We start from the raw sequence: 10,654 nt of genomic DNA, 5'->3' as shown, positions 1-10,654 counted from the left end.
CAAACATATTGGCGTTTGTTTGTTGAATGATAAATGGTGCACATCATTTGTTCATTCCGTCTTGTTGTTTCATCACATTTGTTTTTCGTTTTGTCGTCAAAAGTACTAGCTTTTGCTAAATTTAATGCCAGTCTTTGAAAATGCGCTGTTTTACCCTGTTTTGTACATGAGATAAACTACAAACATATATATACATATTTTTGAAGTTGGGTATATCACCCCACATTCAAAAATTATTAAAAATCTAATAAGAAAAGTTAGAAAATTATAAAAACTATTAAAGTATCAAAAGAAATATTAAAAGTATAAAATTACAAGTTACCAAATAAATAAAAATAAAAGTAAAAGAAAATCAGGGTTGATAAGGATGGTGCCAGTAGGGATCCCATTCATAGCAGTATGTACTGTAGAATGCTTGAGCTGGGTCATATGTAGGGTACGGTGGTCGGGTCTGTATAGTCCAGGGAGGAAATACGGGCAATGGAGTCGCAATGTAAGTTGCATTTATGTGTGCACGATGACTCATGATTTGGTTTTGATGATACTGCCAATCTTGAAATGCTCGTTGTCTAGCCATTTTATACTCATGATGAGCCATAAAAAGTTGCATTTCTGTCATCTCATTCCCCCCTCCCGCGTTACCTTGTTGCTGATCTCTTTCGACCTGTGGGTGCGAGCCATCATATGGTGCTGCAGCGTTATGTTTTTTCTTTAAAACCTTAGCACCATGATATACTTTCAAACCAATTGTATCACGGGGTTCCGGTGCTGCAATTATTAATCCCCCCCGATTTCTATCGACACTAGATACTCAGCAATTAAAGTAACAAAGATACCACCTCCTATTATCCCATTAGGTCGTATACTCTTAACTATAGCTGATAAATAATAACCCACTCAATAAGGTATACTCACAGCGCTCTGTGGGTCTCGAATACACATGAGATAAAATAAATCATTCTCATTTACTTTCTCTTTGTTCTTACCTCGCTGTGTAATTGAATTTGCTAAGAACCTATGGATTACTCTTAGCTCAGCTCTATCAATATCAGTATAAGAGTTATTCCCCCACGAAATCGGTTATGCCTAGTCATTCTACTCCATATTTCATTCATATCAAAATTTTCATCAATTCTCCTACCATTAAGTATCAACCCTTGACAATCAGTAGATGCCAATTCCTCAGGCGTATATATACACAAAGCCTGAGCCATGTCTAGTAGAGACATATGGTGCATCACACCTCCTAATAAAAATCTAATAAAACTATGATCGGTTAAGGTAGATACCCGATCATTTATTTCAATACTACACAATAATTCCACACACCATTCTCTATATACACGCCTACGTATATTAAACAAACGTTCCCAATCAGTAAAAGTAGAATTACCATACCTTTGTGTAAGTAATTCTCTGATTGGACCGGCCAATCCAACTATTTCTAATGGTTCCCAATCTATGACTCTAGGTACTTCAACAACATTAGACTGAAGGGTGTGCAAGTTCCTCTGGTATTTTGGATAATCTATCCAATGTCGATCAAACTTTAAATTAGGATGTAAATCTGCCAATTCTATATTTGAATATGGAATGTATTGATGTGGTAGATCTTGTCTATATAGGTCGTTAATCTCCTGTTCTTCTGCATTCTCAGGAGGAGCATTGTGAGCCTGAGATGCGGATGAAGATTCACCCCTTTCAGTCTGCAAAACATATTAAACACAATTTTTGTGCATCCAAATATGCATTAGTGTTAGCAAAATCATAATTCAAAACAATTATAATGACATGTTTAATCTATTTTAAACTTTATACGCATTTTCATAATATTAACAATTCTACACTTTTACAAATGAACATATATGAGAATGTATACAATGTTCTTTAGCTTTTATCTCAAATAACATGTCAAAATAATCATAACTAGCAATTAAACAAGTTCCAAATGGCATTCATATCAATTAAATTGAGTTCATGCATTTTTGACTCACAAAGTCCACTTTAATTCTTGAAAATCATGTTTAGGATCAAAGTTTTGATCATTTAACAACCTAAACATGTTACACTACTCAATTTAGTATAAACTAACAACAATATTCGTCCATAACCCGTTTATATCAAAAAGCCCCAATTTTGTTCAAGAACACAAACCCTAGATTACTCAAAAATTGAAGTTTAAGGCTTCTAATCATGTTAAATAGCACCAATCTAGGTTATACAAGCATAATATACAATCAATTTAAACACAATTACACTAGAAATCATCAAAATCAAATTAGGTATATTTTTGTTCAAGAACACTAATAATTAAAATTAAAGAGTGTTTAGGTGTAGAAATTACCGATTTCCTTGAAAAACTTCTTGGTAGCATCCTTCTCAACATGATTTTAGCAAAAAATTTTATGTTTATCGGTGAAAAATCGCGATTTCGGGAGTGGTTTGTGTGTGTTTTTCGCAGAAGAAAAAAAAATGGGTGTGTTTGTGTTTGGGGAAACTGGTCTATCGACCAGTTTATCTAACTGGGTTTTGCTACCTCCGCGAGTGCGGATGTGGGTACCCACAAAGTACCGCGAGTGCTGGTTTTTTTTTTAATAAAACCTTATTAATAAAACAATTACTTGATTAATTTAAAATTTTGTTTTCCTTTTTAGGACGAGGTTGTTTCGGTACGTTGACCTAGTCCGTCCCTCAACAAAATTTTAAAATTTCGTCATTTTAAAGCGTTGTTTTAAAAGCAAAGATTTTTGGGTTCTTTTTTTTATAATGTTTTTGGCATACTTTAATTCAAATAGATTAAAAATAATGATAATAAAAGTTCTCGTCCCTCCCTTGGGTAAAGCAATATCGGTTCAACGACCTAGTTTTCAACTCACGACGAATTTTAAAAATCATATTTTTAACTTAACGAAATAAAGTACATTTTTGTTTTTAAATTCACACCAAACTTAAATTTAAAATGCATAAAATTAAAAATTCATATTATGAAAATTATAAATTCACACGAAATTTTTATTATATTTTTGTTTTTATACATACAAACTTATATTAAAAATATAAAATTTTCAAATATTTACAAACTTAAATATATTGATTTTAAAAAGTTTACATTAATAATTTAATATAAATTTTAAAAACAAAGTAAAAATAAAATTAAAAATCTTTTTGGTCTTTTATCCCACTTTAATCAATCAAATATTATCAAAAATATATGCCCCTCTTTTCGGTAAAGTAATTTCGGTTCCATAACTTAGTTTAACTCATGACGAATTTTTGAAATATTTTGGGTTGATTGATTAAAGATATTTATACCTTAAGAATAAACGGTAAATTTCGCAGTGATGTAATAAATTTTTGTATGATATCAATAATTTCGGTCGCAAAACCTAATTTTATTGAATACCAATTTAATACTTTATAACGAACAATTTAGCGTTTAATATCAAAAGGTTAAAAGCAATACAATAAAAATAAAAACTGTACATACTTACCTGTGAAATAGAATTCTTAGTGACCTGCTTTAGCCCACTCATAAAATAGTCGGACTAATTGGTTTTCCATAGCTACATAGGCGTAACCTCGAGCATTTAATGTTTTTTCTTCGAAACATATGAACGGTCCATCTCTGCATAAAGTAACGAATTCGGTATTGGAATATGTCTGATTCGTCGAACATTTTCCTTCGTGTGACCATTTTCCGCATTTGTGACATCTTTCAAGGTGTCGAGCTCTTCTTTTCGCTGCGGATTTTGATTTTCCTTTACCAAAATTTAACTTATTATTTTCGTTCCTGGATTCTTTTCTTACTCCGTCCAATTTACCTCTGATTAATGATACCAATTCACTTGGAAGGGTGTCATTATTACGTTTAGTTATCAAAGCGTGTAGCATTAGACCATGGTTTAATTCACAGGAAGTCTTCATCTCGTAAAACCTAAAAAAAATAAAAATTCAGAATGGGGGGAGAAGACTAGTTCTTTAGGGTCTGCTAGGGAAAGACCATTCGGATTCCATTCTCGAGAACTACACGAAAACAGAAAATCTAACTCTAACAGAAATACATATTACCCTAAAAAGATTCGAACCTCCCCACACTTAGTTGAAATTGTGATTAACGTTATTTTCAATTGGATCATCAACAACTTAAATATCTTTGACTTTTACTTCAATCCATTTGTTGATTTCCTCCGTAACTTTCACAAATTCAACTAACATCGCCTTTTCTTTTGGTGATAAATTGGATATTAATCGGTTAAATAACTTAAAGTTTCCCTTAATCTTAGCATCGTGAATTCGTTTATAAAGTTTCTTCGTTGAACGGTTAAAAACGGGTTCATCTAATTTCTTATCATTAACGGGGTTCTTTGTGATCGGATCATCATTAAGTGTTTCTTCATCTTCCCCACACTTATGCGTTTTTATTGGTTTAACAGTTTTGGTTGGTGGAGATCTAAACTTTCGGTTCACAAAGGTGATCGATGTATCACCATCCCTAAGTGTCATTCTACCTTCTCTTACATCAATGAATGCCTCGGTGGTTGCTAAAAATGGGCGACCTAAAATTAGAGGAATATCAAGGTTTTCCTCCATATTAATCACTATGAAGTTTGCAACAAAGGTCAAATTTCCCACGTTAACAAGTAAATTATTTGCTATTCCAACCGGGTGTTTAATGGTTAGGTCAAATGATTAAACACCTATTTTGGTTGGTTTTAATTTACCCATACCTAATCTTTTGTATAAGGAAAGAGGCATAATATTTGCACTTGCTCCTAAATCTGCGAGTCCATTATATACAGCACCATCATTAAGCAAGCAAGAAATGATAAATTCACCCGGGTCTCCTGCTTTAGTAAGTCGAGTTGGTTTGTAAACCTTTTTTGGGTGTTCTTTTCTTGGTTCTTTCACTTCTATTTGAACTTCTTATTCACATTTTTCTCCGTTTCTTGGAATGGGAGGTTTGTATAAGAATTCTTCTTCATCACTCTAATTTGAATCATCCCTATTTTCCAATTTTGATTTTTCATATGTTGTTGATAACATATTTATGTTTTCATTTTGAGGGTTTTCTTGGGTGGTGAAATTATGATTGACTTCATTGTCAACTTCCTTCGGACCATGTATGTAATGTTTAACTTTGTGACCATTAACTTTAAATTCAATCCCATTTGAATTTATTAACTCTATTGTTCCATATGGGAAAACTCTTTTGACTATAAATGGTCCAGACCATCTTGATTTCAATTTTCCAGGAAATAGCTTGAATCGTGAATTGAAAAGAAGAACTCTGTCTCCTTCTTTAAATTCTTTTGAACTTCTGATTCTTTTATCATGCCATTTCTTCGTTCTTTCCTTATAGATTAAGGAATTTTCATATGCTTCATGTCTTAATTCTTCTAATTCATTTAATTGACTTAACCGTAGACGTCCGGCTTCATGTAAATCAAGATTACATGTCTTCAAAGCCCAAAATGCTTTGTGTTCAATTTCTACTGGAAGATGACATGCTTTTCCGTAAACGAGTTTAAAAGGTGTGGTACCAATTGGAGTTTTGTAAGCTGTTCTAAAAGCCCAGAGTGCATCCTCCAAATTAATGGACCATTCCTTCGGATTTGATCCTACGGTTTTCTCTAAAATAATTTTTAAAGCTCAGTTGGTATTTTCAACTTGTCCACTTGTTTGTGGATGATATGCAGTGGAGATTTTATGAGTTACTCCATATCTTTTGAGAACTTTCTCAAGTTGATTATTACAGAAATGAGTACCCCGATCACTTATTAAAGCTTTCGGTGTTCCAAACCTTGCAAAAAGACGTTTTAAAAAGATGACTACAACTCGTGCATCTTTAGTTGGGAGAGCTTGTGCTTCCGCCCATTTAGATACATAATCAATGGCAACGAGAATGTAGAGATTATTATGAAATTTTGGAAATGGACCCATAAAGTCAATACCCCAAATGTCAAATACTTCACATACTTGAATGACATTTTGTGGCATTTCATCACGTTGACTTATTTTTTCGGCCCTTTGACAAGCATCACAGGATTTGCAAAGGAGGTGTGCATCTTTGAAAATTGTAGGCCAATAGAATCCAGCATCGTAAACTTTTCTTATTGTGAGTTGAGGCCCATAATGCCCTCCTGTTGGTCTTATGTGACAATGGTTTAAGATTTGACTAGCTTCATCTCCGAATACACATCGGCGTATTATTCCATCAGGATAACTTTTAAACAAATGTGGATCTTCCCAGAAATAGTGTTTTATATTACTAAAGAATTTCTTTCGTATTTGTTACGATAATCCTTTTTTAAAGAATCCACATACTAAGTAGTTTGCATAGTCTGCAAACCATGGAATTTCATTATAATCTATCTTCAATAGATATTCATCAGTAAAGTTGTCTTGTATGGCCGATTCATTTAGAACTTCTAATTCAGGATTTTCAAGACGAGAAAGATGATCTGCGGCGAGATTTTCTGCTCCCTTTGTATCTCGGATTTCAATATCAAACTCTTGTAAGAGTAAGATCCAACGGATTAATCTTGGTTTGGCTTCTTGTTTCGAAAATAGGTATCTAAGAGCAGAATGGTCGGTATAGACCACCGTTTTAGCTAGAACGAGATATGAATGAAATTTGTCAAAAGCAAAGACAATAGCAAGGAGTTCTTTTTCAGTAGTTGTGTAATTCGTTTGTGCTCCTTGTAACGTCTTACTAGCATAATATATAGGTTGAAATTGTTTTTCAATCCTTTGTCCTAAAACGGCTCCCATTGCAAAATCACTTGCATCACACATAAGTTCGAATGGTGGATTCCAATTTGGAGTTATCATGATCGGCGCATTAGTGAGTTTTTCTTTAAGAATATTAAAAGATTTGAAACATTCATCGGAAAAGATGAATGGAGCATCCTTTTCTAGGAGTTTATTCATAGGAGTGGCAATTTTAGAAAAATCTTTTATGAAACGTCGGTAAAAATCGGCATGCCCTAGAAAACTCCTAACTCCTCTAACATTGGTGGGATGTGGAAGTTTAGCAATTACATCTACTTTAGCTCTATCCACTTCAATTCCTTCTTTTGAAATTTTATGACCAATAACGATGCCTTCTTTAACCATGAAATGGCATTTCTCCCAATTAAGTACTAGATTTGATTGTTCGCATCTAATAAGCATTCGTTCAAGATTAACTAGACATGATTCAAAAGTATCACCGAAGACTGAAAAGTCATCCATGAAAACTTCCATGCATTCTTCTATCATATCGTGAAAAATCGCCATCATGCACCTTTGAAAGGTTGCAGGGGCATTGCAAAGTCCAAATGGCATGCGTTTGTAAGCAAAAGTACCATAAGGGCATGTGAACGTGGTTTTCTCTTGGTCCTCGGGTACTATTGGAATTTGAAAATATCCGGAAAAATCATCAAGAAAACAATAGTAACTATTTCTGGCTAATCTTTTCAACATTTGATCAATGAAAGGTAAGGGAAAGTGATCTTTTCTGGTGGCGTTATTTAATTTTCTATAATCAATACAAACACACCATCCTGTTACAGTCCTAGTAGGAATAAGCTAATTTTTTCATTTGTGATGACAGTCATGCCACCCTTCTTAGGTACGTATTGAACTGGGCTTACCCATGGACTATCAGAGATTGAATAAATTAAACCTGCATCAAGCAGTTTAATAATTTCTTTCTTAACAACATCTTGCATATTAGGATTTAGTCTTCTTTCATACGTTTTATGACCTTCTTCCATAAGGATTTTATGTGTGCAATACGAAGGACTTATTCCTTTAATATCATGAATTTTCCATGCAATAGCTGGTTTATGAGCTTTTAGCACATAAATGAGTTTAGATTTTTTAATTTTCAGTAAGAGAAGACGATATTATTACAGGTAATTCAGACTCACCATGTAAATAAGCGTATTCCAAATGGTTTGGAAGTGGCTTTAACTCTAATGTCGGTGGTTCTTCTATCGATGATTTGTATCGATATCTGTCTTCTTCTTTTAGCATTTGAATTTCTTCTATTGTTGGTTCATATCCATTAGCCATAAGTGTAGCTAACATTTCAGTTTCATCAATTGGTTCAATACCTTCTCCTAAAGAACATTCTCCTGTTCCTTGTAATTCTGGAAATTCTTCTAACAATTCTGCATGTGAATCTATAGTTTGAATATAATAACATGTATCATCTGCAGATTGCGGTTGTTGCATGGCTCTATCAACTGAAAAGGTAACACTCTCGTCCCCTATACTTAGGGTCAGTTTCTTACCGAACACGTCTATTATTGCTTTAGCCGTGTCTAAGAATGGTCTTCCTAATATGAGAGGAACTCGAGAATCTTCTTCCATGTCCAGAATAACAAAATCTACTGGAAATACTAAAGTACCAACTTTAACTAGCATGTTTTCCATTATCCCTCTAGGATATTTTACTGATCGATGGGCTAGTTGTATGCTTATTCGTGTTGGTTTTAATTCTCCAAGGTCTAGTTTAGCGTATAGTGAATACGGCATTAAATTTATACTAGCACCTAAATCTGCTAATGCTTCTATTGAACTAAGACTACCCAGAAAACATGGAATTGTGAAACTTCCTGGATCAGAGAGTTTTTCTGGTATCTTATTCAACAGCACTGCTGAACAATTAGCATTCATAGTAACGGCCGAGAGTTCTTCCATTTTCTTTCTATTTGTGATTAGATCTTTCAGAAATTTAGCATATCTAGGCATTCCTGAAATCACATCAATGAAAGGAAGATTGACATTTATTTGTTTAAACATATCCAAGAATTTGAATTGTTCGGCTTCAAGTCTCTCTTTTCTCATTTTACTCGGGGTAAGGAAGTGGTGGTTGGTATGGTTTAACATAAGGTTTAGCCTTAACTGTGTAATCTTCATTAACCTTTTCAACTACTGGTTCTTTTTCCTTATCTTGATCAGATTGTGGTTCTTGTGGAGTAGGAATAGCTTCATCAGAAATTACAGGTATTTCAGGTGGTTTAAGTGTAATACCACTTCTTGTGGTAATGGCTTTAGCTGTTTCATTCCGGGGGTTATCATTTATATCACTTGGTAAACTTCCCGGTTTTCTTTCACCTATTAACCTTGCTAGGTTGCTCACTTCTTGTTCCAAATTTTGAATAGAAGCTTGTTAATTTCTAAATGCTTGAGCATTTTGTTCATTGGTTTGTTTCTGAGATGTGAAAAACTGAGTTTGAGATTCAACTAGCTTTGACATCATGTCTTCTAAATTTGGCTTTTTATCATCGGTTTGTGGTGGTTTATTTTGAAAATTAGGTCTTTGCTGATTGTAAGTATTGTTGGATACTTGTTGATTGCTAGGACCTTGTTGATTGTTGTATGTACCATTTCGGTTATAATTCTGATTTTGATTGTCGATTGGTCTTGGCGGTTGATAATTATTCTGATAATTATTTCCAGGCCTTTGGTTTATGTATGAAACATTCTCTCTTTGTTCCAATGTTAGTTCAATACTGAGACAATCTTTTGTCAAATGTGGTCCTCCACACTGCTCACAACTAATTCGTATTGAGTGAATATCTTTAGTCATCTTTTCCATTCGTCTCTCGACAGCATCTATCTTTGCAGAAATGGAATCTAAGTCATGGCTAGAATCGGCTCTAGCTGTTTTAGATGATCTAACGATATCTTTTTCTTGGTGCCACTCATGTGAGTGGGAAGCAGTGTTATCAATAATTTTGTAAGCGTCAGTTGCTGTTTTTTTCATAATGGAACCACCAGCTGCTATATCGATGTCTTTCCTTGTAGTGATGTCGCATCCTTGGTAGAATATTTGTACTATTTGACAAGTGTCTAAACCATGTTGCGGACATCCTCTCAATAATTTTCCAAATCTTGTCCATGCTTCATATAGAGTTTCATTTGGCTTCTGTGTTAACGTAACAATTTCTCCTTGAAGTCTTACGGCTTTAGATGCCGGAAAGAATTATTTAAGAAATTGTTCAACTAAAACGTCCCATGTATCAATCGCTCCTTCAGGTAACAATTCTAACCAATCTTTGGCTTCTCCCTTTAAAGTCCAGGGAAATAACATGAGATATATCTGTTCATCCTCCACTTCACAGATTTTAAATAGTGTACAGATCCTATTAAAGGTACGAAGATGTTCATTTGGATCTTCCTTCGGCGCACCACTAAATTGGCATTGATTTGTCACCATGTGTAGGATTTGTCCTTTGATTTCATAATCTGGCGCATTAATGTCAGGTTGAGTAATTGCGTGACCTTGGCCAGTGCGTTTAGCTCTCATTCGGTCTTCCATACTTAGAGGTTCCAGATTCTCCATAATTGAATTTGTTGAATCTGAATCACTAGAGGATTCTGATTTAATGGTTGGTTCCTCGACAATTTCTGTTTGAATGATTGGTGGTTCTGGAGGAAAGATTAATGGTTCAGGATCTATGAATTGTCCCTGAATATTCTCCGGATTCTCAATTGTGAGTTCAGGTTCAAAAAATGGATTATCGGAAATTTGAATTGGAGTACTTGGTCGACTGGATGACGATTCTAAAGAAAAATCAACGGCGACAATATTTGCTAGATGTCTTGATCGAGTTACAGGTGGTGAACGTACGAAAGGTGGTGAACGTTTTGCTCGGAGCAT

The 10,654-nt window shown here is 34.2% G+C and overlaps 1 non-coding gene across 1 annotated transcript; it reads left to right on the top strand.

Moving 5' to 3' along the window:
• Positions 1-9,845: 9,845 nt before the first annotated feature.
• Positions 9,846-9,952, top strand: LOC139865496 (small nucleolar RNA R71). The gene has a single exon (XR_011765012.1). It is a non-coding gene; the product is annotated as a small nucleolar RNA R71 (small nucleolar RNA).
• Positions 9,953-10,654: the final 702 nt, after the last annotated feature.

Source organism: Rutidosis leptorrhynchoides, chromosome 8 (genome assembly GCF_046630445.1).
Source record: "Rutidosis leptorrhynchoides isolate AG116_Rl617_1_P2 chromosome 8, CSIRO_AGI_Rlap_v1, whole genome shotgun sequence".
Taxonomy (NCBI): Eukaryota; Viridiplantae; Streptophyta; class Magnoliopsida; order Asterales; family Asteraceae; genus Rutidosis; species Rutidosis leptorrhynchoides.
This window is presented reverse-complemented; position numbering and strand designations above follow the sequence as displayed.